This window comes from Phyllostomus discolor, chromosome 5 (genome assembly GCF_004126475.2).
Source record: "Phyllostomus discolor isolate MPI-MPIP mPhyDis1 chromosome 5, mPhyDis1.pri.v3, whole genome shotgun sequence".
NCBI lineage: Eukaryota > Metazoa > Chordata > Mammalia > Chiroptera > Phyllostomidae > Phyllostomus > Phyllostomus discolor.
Window position 1 is genome coordinate 12,835,445 of NC_040907.2, and position 24,058 is coordinate 12,859,502.

The following is a 24,058-nucleotide window of genomic DNA, read 5'->3' on the forward strand; positions in this document are numbered from 1 at the left end:
AAGGGAGGGAGATAGAGAGAGAGAGAAACATCAATGTGTGGTTGCTGGGGGTTATGGCCTGCAACCCAGGAATGTACCCTGGCTGGGAATTGAACCTGGGACACTTTGGTTCCCAGCCCACGCTCAATCCACTGAGCTACGCCAGCCAGGTAATTTTATCTTTTTTGCAGCAAAATTGCCTATGGTCAATTAGTTATGCAGTAAAAAAATGTGTGCAGCAAAAATGCTTGCAGTAAAGATGTCCACCACAAACATGATTACAAGGAAAGTTCCTGGAATGAAAAAAATCTACACTGTCAGAATTCTAATTACCTGGGGTATGTATTTATGGCCTGAAGATGACACTCATTAATCCAACAAACTAAAAACACAAATTTGTTACCACGGAGACCCCAGTCAGGGGGATGCCTCTCCTAGGTTCTTGTCTGCCTGGCCAGAGAAGAATTCAGGCAAGAGACAACAACATAGAGTGGAAATGAGATAGCAAATTTATTTGTGAAACACTTATGAGCACAAAGCTGCAAGCAGGCACCAGGCTAGTCTGAATGCCCCACGTAGAAAGGAAATAAAATGGTTAGCGAGTTTATTCTATACATGAGCACCTGGCTAGAAGCAGGCACGCAGCTAATTCGAGTGCACCAGCTACCAGGGTTCAAGGGTTACATACTTTAGTCAGTGTCTAGGTTCCTCCTCCTCCTCTGTCTTCCAGACCTTGGGCCAGTTATAAAGGCTTTCTTTCCTAGCTAGTGGAGATGATACACACAGAATTTCAAGGGCTCCCTTACTCCTGCACTTAGTTTTGTTGGTGAAGTTTTGAACACCTGGCGATCTTATCACACTGGGCTAAGGAATGCTGGGTCAACCTGTGAGACACGTCTCCCTTTTGTTTTCAGCCTCCTGATTTAAGTTATTTATTGGACTGTAATGGCAGGGGCCTTGCTTTATTTCCCCTCCAGTCGCTCATTCCTAGCTGCCGCATAACCAACACGCTGGCCAGGTAGCTCAGTTGGTTAGAGCAACATCCCGATATGCCGCGTAGTTGCAGGTTCAATCCCTGGTCAGGGCATATACAACAATTAACCAATAAATGCAGAAATAGGTGAACAAGAAAAATCAATGTGTCTGTCTGTCTATCTCCCTCTCTCAAATCAATAAACCACAAATTCTGGTTTTTTACATTAATATGTAGTAAAATTGTTCCCCCTTCCATTACACCTAATTATACCAGAAATAGCCCAGTGTACCATACAGTTCACCAAAACCATACCAACACATTAAAACCCAAGCTCTCTTTATAAAAAATTACAGTGAAATAAACTTCAAAACAGCCTAAGAACAAGTTATTTACTGATTAATGCAATCCATTTAAATTGCCTGTGAGTTTACACTCATAATGTCTGCCCCCTGAAGATAAAAGTTAAAGCATTTCAGTGTCTAGACAGAAGTCACGGAATTAATCCGCTGGGTACATGCGTCACACCGACTGGAATTCCTCAAGAGTGACCTCTAGGAAAATAGTGACGAGAGTAAGCGCAAAAAATGCACAAATGCACTCAGAGCAAAAGACAGAATTCCTAAGGTCCTCCTTCCCCGAGCCAAGATTTATAAGGTTGAGAAGGTTCTGAAGAGATCAAACCAAAGGGACATCCAGAGGCTTTAAGAACTGGCCCGGCATTCCCTCATCTCTAAAACTTAATCCCAAAACCCTCAAAGTTTCACCCTAAGGATGTCCACAATATATATGGCCAAGAATCACAGAACCAAGGCAGCCTCTTTTTCCAGTACTTTATAACAAATGAAATGTTATTTAAGATCAAGACCTGACCTCAGGGGGGTGGAAACGGGAGGGAGGAGGGGAAGGCTGGGGGGTGGGCTGGGATGGGGGTAAAAGGCAGAACACTGTACTTGAACAATTAAAATTAAATTACATTAAATTTGAAAAGAAGTTCCTAAAACAAACAAAAAAAGACATGACCTCAGAAACTGCCCTGAACTGTACCCCACTGAAAAGTAACTACTTTAGTCAAACTGCCGCATTAACGATTTATGGTTCTATTGTGCATATTTTCACGAAAGAAATAAAAGTGATCTCATAACAAACAAATGACGACCTATCAATTCTATATGCAAGGTCCAGAGTTAAATCACAGATATTCTAGAGCTGACCCCAAACGCTTAAAAACAATGGCAAAATGGTTCCACATCCCTTGGTGATGTTGTAACAGTAAAAACTGACTCAAGTTCACTACCTGTGTACAATACAAGGACATATTTAACATCAGCCTCTTCACATTAGAACACACCTAATGTGAACCACTCTCAGCCTGGATTAGGTAAGAAATGACATCTGTGCTGCACAGCAACTATCACTCTGTATCATCTTTATCTCTCTGTCTCCGCCATACTACTGGATCCTAATACCTCTGGCACCTAATACAATGCTAAACCATATCACTGAGTGTTCAAAAAACTATTTGCTGATTGAATGGATAATGTGGAACTATGCTGTCCAATATGGCAAGCACTAGCCACATGCAGCTATTTAACTATAAACTTAAGTTAATTAAAATTAAACAAAATTTAACAATTTAGTTCCTCAATCTCACTCACTACATTTGAAGTATTCAATGCCACACATGGCTAGTGGCCACCACATTGGACAATGTAAACACAAAATGTTTTCATCACGGCAGCAAGTTCTACTGGACACTGCTGGTCTGGAGTGTCCTTTCATTCTGGGAGAACCTGAATAGCCTACTAATTCATACATTTTCCTAACAGGATTGTTATTCTGAGAGAGAAAAAGTTCGAAGAAAAAATGTTTTTTAGCCCTGGCTGGTTTGGATCAGTGGATTGAGCACTGACCTGTAAACCACAGGGTTGCTGGTTAGGTTCCTGGTCAGGACACAGGCCTGGGTTGCAGGCCAGGTCCCTGGTTGGGGGCGTGCGAGAGGCAACCAGTTCATTTACCTCTCACACATTGATGTCTCTCTCCCTCTTTCTCCTTCCCTTCCCATCTCTCTAAAAATAAATACATAAAATCTTTTTTAAAAAACTTTTTTAAATGTGCCCTGGCTGGTGTAGCTCAGTGGATTGAGTGTGGGCTGCGAACCAAAGCATCGAAGGTTCAATTCCCAGTCAGGGCACATGCCTGGGTTGCAGGCCACGGCCCCCAGCAACCGCACATTGATGTTTCTCTCTCTCCCTGCCTTCCCTCTCTAAAAAAATAAATAAATAAAATCTTAAAAAAAAAAGTTTTTTAAATGTACACCAAATAACAATAATCAACCAATACAAATAACAACCAATACAATCAAAGGAAATAAAGTGCTTCTGCAAGACTGTCTCTCATATCAATTATATTTGAAACTTCTCTGATAATTCTTTATTGCTAAGATTCTCCCCTCATAATTCCCTAATGTGCCTCATAAGCCATTAGTAACAATAAGGGCTGCTGCTTATTTCTAGTTTTTTTTTTTTTAAGATATGGGACTATTTCTGCCCTAATCATGGGCTAAATAAAAAGTTCGAACAGGATCTTGGAGTTAACTCAGTCTAGTTAATCAACTTTATGGAGGAGGAGACTGAGAAGTAAAATAACCCCAAAGAGAAGAGGAGATGGTAGAAGTAGACCAAGCAGGTAAGGAAAAAGAAAAAAAGTGCATGGAAAGCCAGGAAAGTTATATGTTTTGCCCAGAATTACAGTATTATTATCCAAAATATCAAAATAATCTATAATTAAAAGGGAACGAAAAGCACTGGTAAAAGGTCAAGAATCTCTAAGTTAGATACCAAAGTTTTGTCTTTTTTATGAGACCCTTAGTTCTTCCTTACAAATCCTAATTTATTATTTAAATGCTTCACTGGCAATTTATTTTTTCTTTACATGATATAATCACATAAATTACTCCCATCGTCAAAATATATTTATTCCTACTAGAATAGATTTCAATTAAGCCACAAATATAGGTAACTAAAACAGAAAGCAGAAATATTTACTAATTATTTCCCATGGAAACATAATTCCAATGACATGTCAGAACATAAACACTGAAAATGAAATGAAGAGGAAAAAAATAATTTGCTTCTCTAATAAAATCACTTCTGTCATCCTGAAATGTTATTTGAATGAAAAGTGAAGTAGGAGTATTTCTACTTCTTAAAGAGATTTTCATCTTCATGAATTATAAATAAAAATACAGAATAAAGGAATAAAGTTTTCAAAACTTTATTTATTATTTAAAAGAAAAAGCAGTCCTGGCTGGTGTGGCACAGTGGATTAAGCACTGGCCTGTGAACCAAAGGGTTGCTGGTTTGATTCCCAGTCAGGGCACGTGCCTGGGTTTCGGGCTGGGTCCCCAGTAGGGGGAATGAGAGAGGCAGCCACACATTGACGTTTCTCTCTCTCTCTCTCTCTCCCCCTCTCTTACTCCTGCGTCTCTAAAAATAAATAAACAAAACCTTTAAAAAAAAGAAAAAACAAATTCAATGTAATAAATCCTAAAATGTTATTAAAACAGAGAAAGACTGACAAATTTATTGTTCTGACATAATACTTCTGTAGCTTGATGTGTCCTCAAGCCTCAAATTCTTAGGTAAATCCTGAATTTTGTTTTTCAAAGGGCACAAATCCTCCTTTGTAGGTACAGATTTTTATGTATCTAATTTCTTATACCTGAAGATACAAGAAAGCTTTTAAATCTGCTCCATTATGAAAACAGAAAATACCAAATCTAGAGCTGAATCTTCTTTCACTATGTCAAATAATAACTTCTATAACACAAAAGAAGAAAGAAAACAAAGCACCATAGAAGTATTTCTCTTCCTATATATTTTATCTTCCATCATGTTTATTTCCATAACTTATTCCAATATTCATTCATGTCTACTCAGACAAGTTAAATAATGGGAAATTGTATTTCAAAAATATTAACATAAAAATGCAAACATACCAGAGTTAAACTAATTTTACAGCAATGAACTTGGATGTAGAGAGAACAAATAGCTGAAAATCTCTTATTCACCCTATATTCATTTCCACTATTTTCTTAGTTCATTACTAGGGATTTCTACATCCTTTGACATATTTAACAAAGATTTTACTGGTGAATTACTGGGTGTCTTTAAAGTTGAATATAATGTACTATTAAAATATAATTCTGTTATTTAGGTTATGACTCAATTATACTGTTTAAAATTCTTTCACATGTGGGTGTGTAGGCTTGTATAAGAAGCATTTAGCCCAAACTACATCTTAAGAAGCCTACTTCGCCCTGGCTGGTGTGGCTCAGTGGATTGAGTGCTGGCCTGTGAACCAAAGGGTTGCAGGTTCGATTCCCGGTCAGGGCACATGCCTCAGTTGCAGGCCAGGTCCCCAGTGGGGCACGTATGAGAGGCAACCACACACTGATGTTTCTCTCCCTCTCTTTCTCTCTCCCTTCCCCTCTGTAAAAATGAATAAACAAAATATTTAAAAAAAAAAAAAAAAGCCCACTTCATTCACTACCTTCAGCTAGCAAATGCATAACAGCCTTCTTTTGTTTTAGTTTTAATGAATCGCTGTTTAACTGTCTCATGTGAGTTATCTGTGTGCTCGGAAAGATTAAAGCGAATTTAGAAAGAGGCTGTTTGTCTCAACAGAATAGCTGTCACCCTCTCTTCCTTAAAGCTCCAGGCTGCGTACCACAAAGCAAAAAACTAGGCAAAAAGTGCTTAAAATTCTAAATTTTAAAACAAATTACCACTGACAGCACCCACTATAAGCCCATCATTCTGACGGGCACATCCTCATAAAAATCCCATGTGCCAGAGACTACGAGTTGCCCCCCAATTTTTGTGCCTCTTCTCTCTCAATAAAAGCAAAAGTGACATATGAATCTTCTGTCAAGTGACCTTTAAGAGAGGAAGCATCTCTGTCCTCCCCGTTTCCCTTCCTGCTAACTGGAACGCAAACACAAGCTAGAGCCAAGCAGCCCTCTTGGACCAGGAAGTTCACTTGACCTACAAAGGGCACGCTCAAAAGACGTAAGCTTGCTGCTTAACGTCACTAATCACCTGAGAAATTCAAATTAAAACCACAATAAGATATCATCTCCTACCTGTCAGAATGGCTATCATCAATAAATCAACAAGTGCTGGTGAGGATGTGAAGAAAGAGGAACCCTAGTACACTGTTGGTGGGACTGCAAACTTCTGCAATTACTACGAAAAACAGTATGGATGTTCCTCAAAAAATTAAAAATGGAACTACCTTACTATTCAGCAATTCCATTTCTGGATACATATCCAAAGAAGTACAAAACAGTAATTTGAAAGAATACACACACCCCTATGTTCAAGGCAGCGTTATTCAGAATAGCCAAGATAAGGAAGCAACCCAAGTGACCATCAGTAGACTGGCCATTGGATAACGATGTGGTACAGCAGTTACAGTCCTGTTCTCAGAGTCCCTGTGTCCCTGCCAGCGCTACCCAGATGGCCTTCCAGAACTGCAACCCAGCAGCCAGCATCCCTGCTGCTTGTAAAAGAGGCGAGCCCAGCAGGGGGCGCTACCCAGGTCCCATGGGCAAGAGGTTACTGCAGGAGCTGATGACACTCATGATGTCTGATGACAAAGTAATTTCTGCCTTTCCTGAATCAGACAACCTTTTCAAGTGGGTAGAAACCACCCATGGAGCAGCTGGTACAGCATATAAAGATCCGAGGTATAAGCTCCCCCCAGAGCCCGCTAGGAGAACTCAACATCGATAGCCCCTTGAACACATACGCTGGGAGCTCTGGAAAAGCCCCACCGCCTTCAACAAGCACCTGCAGGAAACCTACACAGAGCAGGTCTCCCGCCAGGAATCCTGACCAGGGCTGTGCAGCCTCTTTCCTTGTAGTGTCTCTGTTTTCCCCTCAGTTGGCCTGTCCTTGCCTTGATTTCTGTATATGACTCATATCTTCAGTTGTGGTGTCATATTTGTTTTTGTTTCTGGTTTTTAAATTCTCTGGTTGAACCCCTGTGATCAATGTATTAAATAAATACATTGGTGTGTCAAAAAAAAGATGTGGTACATATATACGATGGAATATTACTGGGACATAAAAAGAATGAAATCTTACCACTTGTGCAACACAGATGGACCTAGAGGGTATTATGCTAAGTGAAATAAGTCAGATAGAAAGACAACACTATATGATTTCACATGGATAATCTAAAGAATAAAACAAAAGAGCAAACAAAACAAAAAGACTCATACAGATACAGAGAACAAACTGGGGGTTGCCAGATGGGAGGGGAGCTGGAGGGCTAGGTAAAAAAGGTGATGGGATTAAGAAGTACAAATCGGTAGTTACGAAATAATCATGGGATGTAAAGTACAGCATAGGGAATATGGTCAATAACACTGTAATAACTATATGTGGTACCAGATGGGTATTAGAATTATGAGGAAATCACTTTGTAAATTATGTAGTTACCTAACCACTTAACCACTATGCTGTACAGCTGAAACTAATATAAAATATGAAACATCAACTGTAATTTAAAAATCTTTTTAAATATAAAGGAAGCTTGAGTCCCTTATAACCTTGGAGTGCCACAATGGCTTAGGATCTGGTAAAATGCTAACAAGTGAAAAAATTCAGATTAAAATCAAGGAACCCTTTCATTATACACAAAGAGTATGTTAACACATTTACTTCTGCAGCACACATCTTTTAAAAAATATTTTAGGAGGCTTACAGTAATTTTAATAATCCTCGATAATAACAGAAGCAGAACTTGACTTACTCATTTGCACACAAGAAACTTTGCTGACTTAAAAAAGTTCACTTCAAAAAAAAGAGGAGAAGCCCTGACTGGTGCGGCTCAGTGGGCTGGGCATCATCTGAGGGTCATCAGTTTGAGGGGCTGCAGGCCAGGTCTCCGGTTTGAGAGGCAACTAATCAATGTTTCTCTCCTTCTCTTTTTCCCTCCCTTCCCCTCGCTCTAAAAATAAATAAATATTTTTTTTTTAAATGTTAACATTTTTATTTTATTTTTTTTAAAGATTTTATTTACTTATGTTTTTTAGAGAGGGAAGGGAGGGAGGGAGAGAGAGAGAGAGAAAGAGAGAGAGAAACATCAATGTGCGGTTGCTGGGGGTTATGGCCTGCAACCCAGGAATGTACCCTGGCTGGGAATCGAACCTGGGACACTTTGGTTCCCAGCCCGCGCTCAATCCACTGAGCTACGCCAGCCAGGGCTCTAAAAATAAATAAATATTTTTTAAAGAAGAAAATAAACTGCATAACAGGAAAGAAAACAGACAAAAGGCTGTCAGTGTCCATTAGTATGTCAAACTGACTAATTAGATACTGGTAATAAAATATTCCAAATTCTAAGAGTATGTCAGGCACAAGTGCACTTTACCAGGTCCCAGAACTCACCTGCCTTGAAATGAAAGAACATCATCCTCTAGTCATTTGCCAAACCCTATTTAAATATTAATCTAGAAATTTAGCCGACATTTCCACTGAGAAGCAAAAGAATCTTTCATTTCTTGATCATTATAAATCAAGAACCTTAAGAAAGAATAGACTCTAAAGCCAACAAACATTGTACTAGTACTCAAAGCTCTTCAGAAGAGGTACTGTCCAAAGAAGCAAATACTAATTTAATGTCCCTTATATAATATGCAAGACCTAATTAACCCACACTAAATCATTCCAATTTGATGCCAACAGTCTTAAATTTAGTTGCATATCTAAAAACCCCAACTGCAAAATCTGATTCACAAGGTATCTGTATATTTTTTTAAATTGAAAAACTGACTCCAATGAGCATCCAAGATTGACTACCACTATCCTGGCCTTGCCACATCCCTATAATTATGCTAATTAAGACAGCATTTTTCTCAGTGGATTGAGCACAGGCTGCGAACCAAAGTGTCGCAGGTTCGATTCCCAGTCAGGGCACTTGCCTGGGTTGCAGGCCATGGCCCCCAGCAACCGCACATTGATGTTTCTCTCTCTCTCTTTCTCCCTCCCTTCCCTCTCTAAAAATAAATAAATAAAATCTTAAAAGGAAAAAAAAAAAAAACAACAAAACATACAGCATTTTCTGCCCTGGCTGGTGTGGCTCAGTGGATTGAGTGCCAGCCTGCAAACCAAAGGGTCGCTGGTTCAATTCCCAGTCTAGGATACATGCCCAGGTTGAGGGGCAGGTCCAGTAGGGGATATGTGACAGGCAACCACACATTGATGTTTCTCTCCCTCTCTTTCTGTCCCTTCCCCCTCTCTAAAAGTAAACAAAAATCTTTTTAAAAAAGAGAAAAGACAGCATTTTCTTGGCCTTGGCTAGGTAGCTTGGTTGGTTAGGGTGCCATTCAGATAAGGTTGCATGTTTAATCTCTGGTTAGGGCACATGCAGAAGCAACCAATGAACAGATAAATAAGTGGAACAACAAATCAATGTTTCTCTATCTCTCACCCTTCCTCTCTAGCTCTCTCTAAAAATATCAATAAACTTTATTTTAAAACATCCATTTTCTTCCATTAAAAAAGTAAAAGATTACTTACTTGGGTCACCCAAGTCTAATGAAAATGTTACCTAACTTCAACCAATGACTAAAAAAAAATTTAGTATTTCTCCAATTCTTAAACACTCTCCCAATTTGTTTTACAATGGCGTTTCTCATCAAGAGTGTATCACAATGTGTCTTTGTCAGGAAGATAGAATGTTCTCTAGACATTTGTGGATAACCAATGCAATGCCAAAATAGTTACCAAACTGTTTCTCCAACTGGAAAGATGTCAATGAACTAAAATAACAGCAGAATAAAAACAATAAAATGTCTTCCTCTCACTAAAATGCAACATTCCAATAGCATCATCAGATTTACTTATGCAGCAGGTTATAGTAAGATAAAAATAACAGAAAAGCTGTTTTTAGCAATAGATGACATGAAGACTACCATTGAAAATGAGACTCCATGAGACTGGCCAGGTAGCTCAGTTGGTGAGAGCACTGTCCCGTGCCAAGGTTGTGAGTTCCATCCCTGCTCAGGGCACATACAGAAATCAGCCAATTAATGCATAAATGAGCAGAACAACAAATCAATGTCTCTCTCTCTCTCCTTTCCTCTCTCTTGCTAAAAAAATCAATAAATAAAAATTTCAAAAAAAGAAAATGAGACTAATCTATAAACCACAAAATGGTATCTGAGAAAAGCAGACATGTTCAGGGTTAGGACTGATAGGATGGTTAATTACTTCCTCATTTTATGAAAGCTATGAAGCTTCAATTGAGCTCTTCAGCTAAAGAAGAGCAAAAGAGAGTTCTTAGCATTACAAAATAAAAACCAACAACACTTAAACATCATCCAAGGAGAAAACAGGTGCTTTACAGTACAGTTACCTTGCCCATCAATTTGAGAATGATTTAACGACTTTGTTAAATTTAATGAATGTGTATACAGAATACACATTTTTAAAATAAGGCCCTAGCTTGATGTGGCTCAGTGGACTGAGTGCCAGCCTGTGAACAGAGAGGTCGCTGGTTCAATTCCCAGTCTGGGCACATGCCTGGGTTGCAGGCCAGGTCCCCAGCAGGGGGCACGCAGGAGGCAACCAGACATGATGCTTTTCTCTCTCTCTTACCTCCCTTCCCCTCTGTCTAAAAACAAATAGATGAAATCTTTAAAAAAATTAAAATAAAGGTGAGAGGTGATCTTTATATTTAAAATAATGTGTTCAAATGATCTATGAGATGAGGACAATTGCCCTGGCTGGTATGGCTCAGTGGATTGAGCACCAGCCTGTGAACCGCCTGTTTGATTCCCACTCAGGGCACATACGCATGCGCCCAGGTCCCCACTTCGGGGCATGCGCAAGGGAACCAACCAACGTATCTCTCACACACTGACGTTGCTCTCCCTCATTTTCTCCCTCTTCCCCTTCTCTCTAAAAGTAAATAAAATCTTCTTTAAAAAAGTGAAAGTTTTGGTTTTTTACTTCATAATATCTGTTTAAATCCCAAATAACACTTGAACTATATTTGGAAAATACTGTACATGAGAAACTCCACAAAACATAAATAGTATGTGAATATATCAAAAGCTGACTATATTATAAACTTGTTAACATGATTTATCTTAACAATGATTTTCTCTTTTATCTGCAGTACTTTAAGAATTATTGCAAGAAAAATAAAGGAATTAATACTGCCCTTGGTGACAGGCTCCACCCACAAAACTTAAAGACAACATTTAGTTCTGGAGACACCTATTACTCACTGCAGGGAATTCAACTAACTCTCCTAATCCACCTCATCCCTCACTCATAAATATGAATGGAAACTACCAATCACCAGACATGAGAAAGTAAAAAACAAAGATGGAAGAACAAACTTTGGAGAGACAGAGATGGTGCAAGGAACAGAAAAACGTATTTTTAAGTTTCTAATTAGTACCTAGTAAGAACCAAAGATAATATTTGAGTCATAAAACTGCTATCAAAAGGAGAGGGAAAAAAGGTCTTGACTATTAATTCTATAGAACTCCATTCTATTAAAATGCACATATGTACCAAGACACATGCTACAGACTTTAATACAAAAATAAAAAATAAAAAAACCTACTGGAAACCACACAAATATCCATCAATAGCAAGAGTTAAATAAATGATGCAACTATAGAACAGTCTATATTTATTCACATGACAAATACACATGAAAAAGTGGTCACTAAGCATGTGCAGTATAATTCCACTTATGTTCTTCTTATATCTAATTAATACTAATAATACTACTACTAATAATAATAGTAACAGCTATTACTATATTACTATCTAACACAAAGTGCCAGCCAGGTACTACTCCATTAAGCACTTTGTATGTACTGACTGATTTAATCCTCACAACAGTGTGAGTCTCTAGTCTATAATTATCTCCTTCCACATATGAGGACACAGGGCACAACAAGGATAAATTGTTTTCCCAAGGTACACAGCCACTATCAAGGGTGTCCAGCCCATGGGCCGCATGCGGCCCAGGATAGCTATAAACGCAGCCCAATACAAAACCATAAATATACTTGAAACCATTTTTTTGCTCATCAGTTTTCGTTATTGTCTGTGTATTTAACGTGTGGCCCAAGACAATGGTTCTTCCAGTGTGGCCCAGAAATGCCACACTGCATGGGAGCTTGGGACTGTGATCTATGGGACTCTCAATCCCCCAAGATGACAATTCACATTTCCAGCACTTAGGACACAAACCACAGAATCCAATTCCAGAGTCCATCATCTAAAAATCTCCTCCACTCTCCCTCTCCCCGACCCTCTTCCTCTTCTCTTCTTTCTCTCTCTCTCAATGTGTAAATGCATATGAAAAGGTCTGTAAAAATATGCATGCTTACCTGTCAACTCTGACAACCTCTAACAACCTCTAATGATGGGAGTGGATGAACAGGATTTTTAGTATTTTTAAATGTATAATATAGAAGTGGAAGTTTTATTTTATTTCATTTATTTACTTTTAGAGAGAGAGGGATAAAGGAAGAAAGAGAAGGAAGAGAAACATCAATGTGTGGCTGCCTCTTACACACCCCTACTGCAGACCTGGCCCGCAACCCAGGCATGTGCCCTGACCGGGAATTGAACTTGTGACCCTTTGGTTTCAGTATTTCAGATATTTCTTTAATAAAGTAAAAATTACTGGGTCAGTTTTTTTACCATACATTGATGTTTCTCTCCTTCTCTCCCTGCCTTCCCCTCTCTCTAAAAATGAACAAATAAAATCTCTTTTAAAAAAAAAGAAATATTGGGGGGGGTGCGTAAAAAATAAAAAGGAAAAAAAAAAAAAAAGAAATATTATAAAGCCAGTAAAGCCCTTAAAATGTGTATTGAAATGGGAATATATCAATGTTAAAATAACACATTTACTGTATGGTTTACAGCAGAGGTATATAATGTATAATGCCAACATATGTAACATATAAACAAAAATTCCTTCCAGGAAATATATGAAAAATGCTAACAGTCCCCTACCTGCATGTCTCAGTGGGTTGGGCATCATCCCACAGACCAAAAGGTCACCAGTTCGATTCCCAGTCAGGGCAGGTCCCCACATGGGGACATGAGAGAGGCAACTGATCAATGTTTCTCTCACATGGATGTTTCTCTCCCTGTCTTTCTCCCTTCCTTCCCTTCTCTCTAAAAAATAAATAAAGTCTTTTCTTTAATGTTCATAGTTACCAATGGGTGATAAAGAGTTCATTTTTTTCTTTTTTCCTGTGTTTTTTACAATGATCACATATGGCTTTTTTGAGGAAGGAGCCTTTTATTTTTTTTAAAGCAGAAAAGCCTTTTCTTTTCATCACATTAAAAGAGAAATGAATGAAGCAGTGTGTCACGGCCCATCCAGATATACCCTATCTGACTGGTTGCTAAGCAGCATATCCTAGTGTTCCTACATCATGACCATCTCTAGTCACAGGCAGGACAGAAACTCGGGCACAAATGCACCCCATCCTAATGGCAACGCTTTCACCCTAAGGAGTGGCTTGAGCAGTGCACATAGGGCAATTTCAACCCCCTACTCAACCCAATCCCCACCTCTCACCTTAACATGTTAGTTTTACTTGTGAGGTTTCCCAGTACTCCTCACACAACCTGCACACAGGGGCAGACGTTTTTAATCCTCCATTATACACTACCCACTCTGTCCCTGACAAAAATGCTACCGACTCAGTAAAGTCACCCACCAAGCCAGAATCACTGCCATTCTGGACACTTCTCTGTCATCAACTGGAACAGAGGTAAGCCTTGATGCTTTCGGGAAACAGCTAATCCTGCTCAGCAAATGACGGCATATGCTAAGATTTTTTCTCCCACAGAGAATGGGTGGTTCCCCTGCTAAGGCTGTAAATCCTGATACACGGTGGCATTTCCTCCCAACAGCAGAATCTGCAGTACAGTAACTCTTCCACAAGAGAATCCTGAGCCTGGGCACGCTCCCCAGTTTTCGCCTGCTGCTTTGTCACAGGAACCACAGCCGACCGTCTATACTATGCCCGCCCATGCTGCAGCAGCAGCAGCCATTTTTGGCTCAGCCCCGCTGCAGACCCAGCGGAAAGCCAAGACAGCAAGGACAAGATGGCAAAGGACTTTCAAAAGTTTAACAACTGGCATCATAAAAAATAAGGTTTTCTTTAAAAAAAGAATGATACCTATTTTAAAGTACTTTAAACTGTGTCATGAAAACAAATGTGGGGAGATCAGCACTAGTATTGATAGAACAGTATAACAAAGATTAATTTAATCAGAAGGCTTACAGAACACAATTCAAAATCAGGTAAATTTTTATTTAACTAATAGTTAACCTAAAAAATGCCCTCTCCCCCTTGATTCCCTGTTGAAAATTTACAAATGTATTTCAAATACTCTTCACTCTTAAAATAATATAATTTAATCTTGGTTGTCTATTGAATGAGGAACTTGCAAAGTCACATTTCAGCTTAGTTTCATTTTATAAAATAAAAACAGCTTTTTTTCTTATTATTGAAGTGATACACGGTTAATGTACACACACAAAAACCATTCAGCACAGAAAGAAAATGAAAATCACCCACTCTCACCAGCAACCAGAGATAACCCTATGAACACTGCTAATAACCAAACACTTTTTCTATATACTTTTTAAAATTTGATCATGTATTCTATTTTTAACTGGCTCCATAGAATAAATGTGAACTGTTTTAATGTCGATGTATTGCAACTTTTTAAAAGGTTATACAGTACTTCAATGCATATACACAGCCCATAATTTGTCTGGCCCATATTTACCAGGCCTTTAGCATGTTTCAAAAAGTTTCCTATTATAAATGACAACAATCAGAATTGTATTTGAATGCCAACTTTCAAAGTACAATTCTATAAAAGCAGATAGTATAAGGGGAGGAAAAGGCTGATTTCAAAGTAATCCTTGGATATATGTTGAAGTAACCCCTGAGAAAAGTTACAAAATTTTATATAACAACAGTGTAGTTTCTGTTAGGTAGCCTAGAAGCACAAGTCATGAAATCTTAGGTCAAACTGTCTTATCCACCCCACTTGGGATAAGAGATGCATTTTAGTCTCTATCTCATCCTAAATAGTGGCTTAATAAAGGACTTAGTTAAAAGTTAAAAAAAAGGAAGACGGGAGCAGAATCTGGGGAAGAAGTGAAAACAATTCCATGAGATAAAACTGACCGAGGAGTCTAACAGGACATTTGTAAAGGCCATTCGGATGGAGGATGGTATATTGAAAAGGCTCAGAAACAGGTTCTACAGACTCCCACCAGATCTGTGACAGTGACCCGAGCACTTAGAACAGCCATGCTCAAAAGTACACAAACATTCCATCACAGAAATTCCTTTGGGTTAACAAATTTCTTTGAAAGGTCAACTATTTCTAGCTCTGTACCCCTTAAAATTAATCAAACCTAACACTAGGAAAAGGAAGCAGGACAATAGAATGCCTCTTTTTCCGAGCCTTCAACATGGCACTTCTTTGTAAACATTAAACCCATTTCCCTCCAACCCAAGACTGCGTCACAGAAATGCAACCTCAATCACCCTTCCAGCCTTCATGAGCCCCAGTTGAGCCATTGCCTATCACCAAGAGCTCAAAAACGTCCCAAAAGACTTTTCTTATGCGATCAGTGGTGATACTAACTTTATAATATTAATTTTATAGTACTGTATAAAAAAATATATGAACATTTGAAAAGTCTGCATAACTTAATGAATCATTATTTCCAAATGACTGAGGCATATTAGAAAATCACACATGGATAAAACATCCACTGAAAGTGCAATATATGAGAGGCGGGGATAAAATAAATGGCTAAAGATGGTAAAAGGTACAACCTCCATGTATAAAATAAGCCATGGGGTGTAATATACAGCGTAGGGACAACAGTTAAAAATACTGTATTGCATATTTAAAAGTTACTAATAGAGTAGGTCTCTAAAGTTGTCATCACAAGAGAAAACTATGCACATAGGCGGATGCTAACTAGACTTACTATTGTGAACATTCCCCAATACATAAAAACACTGAATCATGTTGTACACCCAAAACTGTTACGTCAATTGTACTTCAATTTTCTTTAAAAAGTGCAATACACACCAACAGACTTAAGTGCATGCAATGCTCATGGACATGGTTTCAGGTTTCAGATTGAAACTACCTTTAAGAAACACTGCTTGTCATAATAATAAATAATGACAATTACCTGAAACTTTTAAAAACTCCTCTCCTTCCCTACAATGTATCTGAGTGAGACATTTTCTCCAAACAAAACAATGTACAGCAGAATGAATGCAGAAGCAGATATGAGAATTCAATCATATATCTTCTCTTAAGCTAGACACTAAAGAGATTTGCAGAAATATAAAATGCCACTTATCAATAAATTTTTGTTCTGAATAAGCTATTTTTTTCATTTCCAAACTATATGTTAACATATAGTGGGTCTGTTACTGCTATTTTTAATCAACAGTATATTTTTAAATTTTTGGTTTTACATCTAATACTGTACATATCAACAGAGGTAGCCTATGTAACAAGAGTTTTGTGAGCTCTCAATAAATTTTAATAGTGTAGCTCTGGTTGGTGTGACTCAGTAGATTCAGTGCCAGCCTGCAAACCGAAAGGTCATTGGTTCAGTTCCCTGTCAGGGCACATGCCTGGGTTGCAGGCCATGTTCCCAGCTACAGGCGTGCAACCAGTTGATGTACCGATGTTTCTTTCCCTCTCTTTCTCCCTCCTTTACCCTCTAATAAATAAATAAATAAATATTTTTAAAATGTCTAAGACCTGCTGTTCTAGGTCAATGGTTTTCAATGAGTTGTCTGTGAAAAATGTACATGAGTTTCCTGGAGGGTAGTTTCCGTTCTACAGAATTAAAATCTACGGAAGGTTTTCATTTCTGCAAGTGACTTTTTTGTGTCAAAAACCTAAACCACTGCTCTAAGAGCTCACATAAATTATTATAAGCCTCCTTCACAGTGTCAGTATCAAGTGAATCGGATTATACACTTGTTAATAAGTTGACTCCTAAGTGTTCCACACTTCTTTCTCGTATCTATTTTCTCATTATGTTAGAAAAGTTTCAGGGACAAGGCAACTCAGTCTACTTCTTTCCCAAGTCCCCCTGCACTCTAACGGCCATCATTAACGGTGTGCTGTCCCGAAACACTGCTCACAGGCACCTTCAGAACAATGTGTTAGTTTTAAAGGAAAGCTAAGAAGTACACCTTAAGGATTTGCAGACACAAAAAATCCTTGATCATTTAGAAGATTCTCATGGCACTCTAAATAGAAGTATCACTAAGTCTTATAACTCTGGCATCTGCCACAGTGACATTTTTTGATAACTGAGGCCACCTGAATTAAAGGATTTCCTTGATCCATTCCAACCCTCACATTCTAAGACTGGTTCTTTTTATTCTCAATCCCAGCACTAAATAATGTTGGATACTATGGTTGTTTACAGGCTGGAAGATGAGTCAGCAAGTGAAGCCATTTGTGAGAAGCAGTTTCATTACACTCTGAACAACAGAGATGCCAGCAAAAAACGGCTGCCATTGTTTACATTGCTGAACATGCTGTCCAGTTTCACAGGCCTGTAAAACCACCTGCTGTCAGCAAGCCCCGTTTTTCTTAGGGTTAAGAAGCAATGAACTTAGGTACTGGCTACTAAAGCACAGTGAACAATCTCTTTTCTCAAGGTAGAAATAATTTAAGTGCCTTAAAAAAAAAACATTCAAAACTTTTCTTACAACTAGGAATATGCCTTTGACTGCAATAACCTGAGTCTCTTCATAGACTACTAATGTTCTACATGCTCAGACACGGGAAAAAGTGCTTACAGTAAGAAAAACAAATAAGGGACTTTAAAAAAAAATCACACAATATTAAATATTTAAAGTACAGAAAAAGAAACTGAAAAACAAGCAAATAAAATATGAACTGCTAATCTTTTATGAGAGAGCCAAAGAAGCTAAGCAACATGAAACTAAATGGAATAACCTTCCCTTGTTCTGGTTTTGAGTATTTTCAACTCGCTTTCACTTCCCAGAGCCAAGTGTGTTTCACCTTTTAGAATCTTTCTGTCATAAGAAGGATCCCCTCCAAAAAATGTTTTCAAAGTTGTGATTTCCAGTGAAGAATTGGACTGGTCTAACTGCTTTCTATTTCATATCCAATGGCTCATGTAAGCACTACGCCTGCACAACTTCCCTTTTCATTTCGAAAGCAATCAAATTAACCTAGTATTTCAAATTCCTACCTAAACTATATATACACGTATATATATGTTATATACACACACAATATGTACATATTGTGTACGCACTATATATAATTTTATATATAACAAATATATACACACACTATGTATATATACACATAAATAAATAAATAAAAGTAAATATGTAGTTAACCCTTCAACAATGTAGGGGCTAGGGGCACCAACCCCCTGCTCAGAAAATTTACATATAATTTTTAACTCCCCAAAACTTAAATACTAATAATCTACTGATGACCAGAAGCCTTAATTAACACATATTTTATGTTATACGTATCATATATTATAGTCTTACAAAAGCTAAAGAAAAAATGTTATTAAGAATATGATAAGAGAAAATGCATTTCCTAGATTTTTAAAAATCTACAGTTCAAACCTGTTATATACATATATGAGGATGTGTGTGTGTGCCTCTTAGCACTATGACAAAAGATGCCTAACTTTTAGTAGGCAGGTACTTTCACTATTCAGTGTGCCATATTTGTATACCAAGACAATATGCCTTATAAACTATAAACTTATAAACTTATAAGCTATCTACTATGAATCTGGTACTAATCATGTACTAATTATAAACAAAGGCTGAAGCTTTAGACCTATATCTGTTTTTTAAAAGTCCAAGTAATCCTTAAATGCGGGTTGGGTAACAAGCATGGAAATTTACCCAGCTCTGAGTTTTCTTGAACAAAAATACCTACGTGTTTCATAAATTTAGGAAACTGCAGATAAAAGAGTAAACAAACTAAAAGTCATCCTTAGAAAAAGTAAGTACAAACTTTTTAAAGTCCCAAGTAAAAATTAAAACTCACATCATTCTTGGATTTGAATCATTTACAACAAATATACCCAATCTCCCCCCTGCAACCTTCCAGAAGCGTCCTTCTAAAACATGAGTTGGTCACGATCATTCTCCAGCCTACAACTTCGACGGCTTCCCATTGTCATCTGCGTGAAATCCAAGCTCCTTAACATAGTTTATAAGGTCCTTTCTATAGCCTCTGATTATCTGCCCACTTCTCCCTTTCCACACTGTTGCTCTAGCAATGGAACGAGTCACCTTTGGCTGTCCTGAGTTTATGTGCTGATTCCCAGCTGGAATATTCTCTCTCCTACCACCATCTATGGCTCATGCATCCTTCCAGATTCAGTTTAGAGGTGTCCCCTTCCCTAGGAAGCCTCTCCCCTCATTCCTCCCAATTCTCTCCTACCCTCGGGCCTAAGTGACCTTCCTCAGAGCTCCCACAGGTCCTATGCTTGCTGACTTCTGTTTACTTCCCTTCCTATTACGTATCTGTTTCCTGCACTAGGGCTATAAATTTCTTGAGGGCCAACACTATGTCTTATTTCTAATTCCTCAGCACTTATCCCTGGACACACGGTCAGTTCTATTGATTAAGCTAGAATACATAAACAAGAAAACAGAAAGCATTTCTCTATAGAACCTATGGAGAAAGTATCCCAACTCTGCCAAATGACCAGTTCCCAGTCGGTACCAATACTGAACAAACCAGTTCCCAACTTTTGAGTCAAGACTCCTTTACACTGCAGTTTCATCATCCACAATCTATTTCCACTATTTCAAAAAGCCTAAGAAATTATACATCAATCCAAACTAAAACTAATGAGGTGAAGAATAGCTAACTCAAATACTGGTTCCTTTTTTTCTGCTTAAAATTTGTCAATTAAGGGTGGTGACAATGAATTTATTATTCTATGCTTAATTCCTGGTTAGCATATAAATATATTTTATTAAAAATGTGAATTCAAATGAACAATTTCATAATAATGCCTGCCCAGAATCCCAATAGCAGCCTATCAGTAACTTAAGTATACAGAAAGAAGTTTAATACTTTTAAATTTATTTTATTATAAAATATTGATTATTGCTGTAGCTGGGAGGATCAGGTGGTTGGAGCATTGTCCCATACACCAAAAGGTTCCAAGTTTGAACCCTGGTCAGGGCACATGCAGGAATCAACCAATGAATGCATAAATAAGTGGAACAACAAATCATTGTTTCTGTCTCTCTCAAATCAATTTTTAAAAAATTTTTTAAAGAAAAGAAAAGCAGAAAAAATTTCTCGGTCCCTAATCTTCCTTAAATGTAGGAACAGTTACTTAGGCAGAGTTCAGGGCTTTATCAAATGCCACTTTCTCCAACTACATAAAGCTCAGTGGCAGCCTAATCTCGAAAGCTTGAACAGATTGTGCTTTTCTTGGTTCTCTTTCCTCTTTAGCAGCTTCTTCCTCTTTTCTGTAGCTCCATCATCTGCATCAAATCACCGGATACTGCATGGATGACTAAGAACTTTCGCTTTTACCGTCACTGTCTCTGTTATGCTTCTATTTTCACACATTTGTTTTTCCAGCCCTTTCTGTTCAGCTGACTCCCATCGCTCTATATCCAAACATGTCCAGTTATCTCCATTTGTTAAAAGAATAAGAGAAGATGTTCCACTCATTTCAAATCCAACATGTCCTAAACTGAATTTATCTGCACACTATCTCATATCGTGACATAAAATTAAATCCTACATCTTTGATGCTCCATCAACACTTCTAGTCTCAAAGCCTTGAAACCAGTTTTAACTGCTTTTTTCTTTCATCAAGGATATTCTAAATCTCCTCCTTTGACAGCTTTCATGATAATGACCATCCTTTCCTTTTCATTTCCCTCCGGACTATACTGCATCAGTCAAACCTTGGAAAACCTTCAATGGGCCTGCCATGTCATCTTCTATCTCCATCCATCCTGCACAATCTTCACCTTCTTCTAATGACCAAATGAGTTAGTGGGTCTTAGGTCTTCAAAACTGTTACTTAGCAAACGCTTCCTCCTTTTGTAATTTAATAAATAATTATTGTTTTTCCTCTAACCATCAGGCACGTAGTTCAATCTATGGTATCAAAACAATGACTATTGTATCCCTTCCCGTTTCTACTTCTCTTACTCTTAAGATTCCATCAGTTCTTTCACTCTCCACTGAGCATCCTAGCCTTACCATTACTAGCTGTTCTTTGCCATTCAGCAGAGCCTTCAGGTGAATAGTAGCTATGCTACTTTCACAAATACAGGGTGGGGCAAAAGTAGGCTTACAGCTGTGGGTGTGCAGAACAGTTTATTCTTGTATTATTATTTATTAAATATTATATTATTTTCCATATGAACAACTATAAACCTACTTTTGCTCCACCCTGTATGACTCTGGAATACAAAAGAAAGATTACTTCTCTCCAAAGAGTCAGAAAAATTAAGAGTAACCAGCAGTATGTTTCTGAAGGCTATCTGACAAATTGAAGGGTTCTTCCAAATGTCCTTATAACTGACACAAAGCTGAACACGTGGTACCATATAAACAGACAGACCACAGCCTTCAATTTCACTAAAAGCATAGGTAGACTTACTTTCTGTATTTAGACTATGTGTCTGATAAATATACAATGAATTAAAGGGGTTGCTATATTCAAAGTGTATATGATCTATAATTTATGATAACCAATTTAATTCATCCAAGTAAAACAATTCACCAGACCTGGCATTCAAAAATTAAGAACAATAAAAAACAATACAGGCCCTGGCTGGCATAGCTCAGTGGATTGAGCGTGGGCTATGAAACAAAGGGTCGCAGGTTCGATTCCCAGTCAGGGCATATGCCAGGCCAGGTCCGCAAAGGGGACCACACGAGAAGCAACCACACATTGATGTTTCTCTCTCTTTCTCCCTCCCTTCCCCTCTCTAAAAATAAATAAATAAAATCTTTAAAAAGATTTAAGGACTTAAAAAAAAATACAGTTGCTTCGTCCATGGGTTCCACACGGATAACTACCATATATCTTTGAGCCTTAAATCTCATCCAAAGAATTTATTCCTTGGCAAACTCAAAGAAGGTGGAACACCTGGCTGGTGTAGCTCAGTGGACTGAGCGCTGGCCTGTGAGCCAAAGGGTCACTGGTTTAATTCCCAGTCAGGGCACACGCCTACTAGGGAGTAGGGGGCACACAAGAGGCAACCACACATTGATGTTCCTCTCCCACTCTTTCTCCCTCCCTTCTCCTCTCTCTAAAAATAAATAAATAAATAAATCTTAAAAAAAAAGGTAAAACACCTATATCTTCTGACTAAACTGTCAGAAATGAAGCAGACACTGGACCTACCAGTCCCATTGCAATCTAAACATACAAGTCTCTAAACCACAAAAAAGGGGGAAAAAACTGCTACATATTTCTTTTTTTATCTACTCTGCTAACATAAGCAGTAATTGATCCTTTTTAAATATGATCAAATATTAGTATGGATTGAAAACACCGTTCTTGGAGAACGCGGATGCTGGCCAAGCTCCAAAACAAAAAACGGAATTACCTGTGATATGCCGCAATAACCTGAAACCACGCTGGAAACTGGTAAAAACAATGAAAATGAAACATCAGAATGACAACAGAAAAAACTAACTCTCAAACTGTTTTCACCAGGAATTTTGATAAACAGTAACAAATGCTTCCTGTACTGTGTTTATTACAATGACAGAGAAGTCGAGTGCATTTCCCTGGACAGAAACCACTAATGCTATTACCTTATAAATTATATCATATCACAAAGTTTACAAAGCATTTCCTCTTTCATTATCTCAATCATTTCATAATCCTTTGAAAAAAGGGGAGGTACCATTTCCCCTATTTTACAGATGAGAAAAGTAGATCTCAGAGAGGTTCTGTGATTTGCCCATGATCACATGTAAGAAAGGGGATATAAGAAAACATACAGGAATCCACTCAAATTGTACAAAATAAACACAGGAAGGATAAACCGGAAATTAAGGAGAATGGTTACGTACAGGTATGGGCAGAAAAGAAAGGAAACATAAACTGAAAAGCAGGGATAGGAGGAGTAACACTTCTGAATATATTTTTTTAACATAACTCTGACTTAGAACCATAGTAATGTTTCACCCACCCATAAAATAAACTAAAACCAAAAGCAGAGGAATAGAGTTAGTAACTCTCAAACTATGCTATGTGTATACTATAATTAAATAAGTAAATAGACTGCTATCTAAGAACCAGGTTTCTCACTGTTGGAGAAAGTTAAATAAGAAAAAGGGGAAAGTTAAACAAACTAGGTAGCATTGCCATGGAATATAAACTCGTGGTTAATATATATACTATAGAGACAAATACAGATATATAGATGTGTGTACACAGGTAAAGCAGTATACATACATATACTTCCTAGCTCTGAGTACCTAGAAGCAAAACATTCCAGTAACAATGAGCATACCTAGGCCCATATCTTGGTCATTAACACCATTCTCCAATAAAAAGAATCAGGATGCCTTGGAGAAGTAGATGATTCCAGGAATGGGGCAGAGAAAATACAAGATGAGCTGGAACATCTTAAGGTGCCAGAAAGTAAAGAAATGCTTAAAAAACAAAAAAATGTTGGCTTGTTGAAAGAACACAGGACCCAATGTGCAGAACTCCTAAAGGCCAAAACTGGAACAATTTGAGCAACAAAACAAATATTAATAGTACTAGATTTTAACTCACAGAATAAAATACATAAACATGAGTCAATGGTGATATAAATAATAAAATTAATAAATGGAAAATAGAGCTGTTTCTCATAGAATTACAATTAATAAATGTAGGAGGAAAGAGAAAACAGGAAGTCCCAATTATGCAACCACAAACTTAATAAATTTAAATATAAGATCTACTAATTGTTAAACTTGGTGGGTCAAC

The 24,058-nt window shown here is 37.8% G+C and overlaps 1 protein-coding gene and 1 pseudogene across 27 annotated transcripts in view; one reads left to right on the forward strand and one right to left on the reverse strand.

Moving 5' to 3' along the window:
• EIF4G3 (eukaryotic translation initiation factor 4 gamma 3) overlaps positions 1 to 24,058 on the reverse strand; it is a 294,941-nt gene that overhangs the window by 256,422 nt on the left and 14,461 nt on the right. The gene's annotated exons all lie outside the window — the stretch shown is intronic.
• Positions 6,223 to 6,852, forward strand: LOC114496151 (annotated as a pseudogene).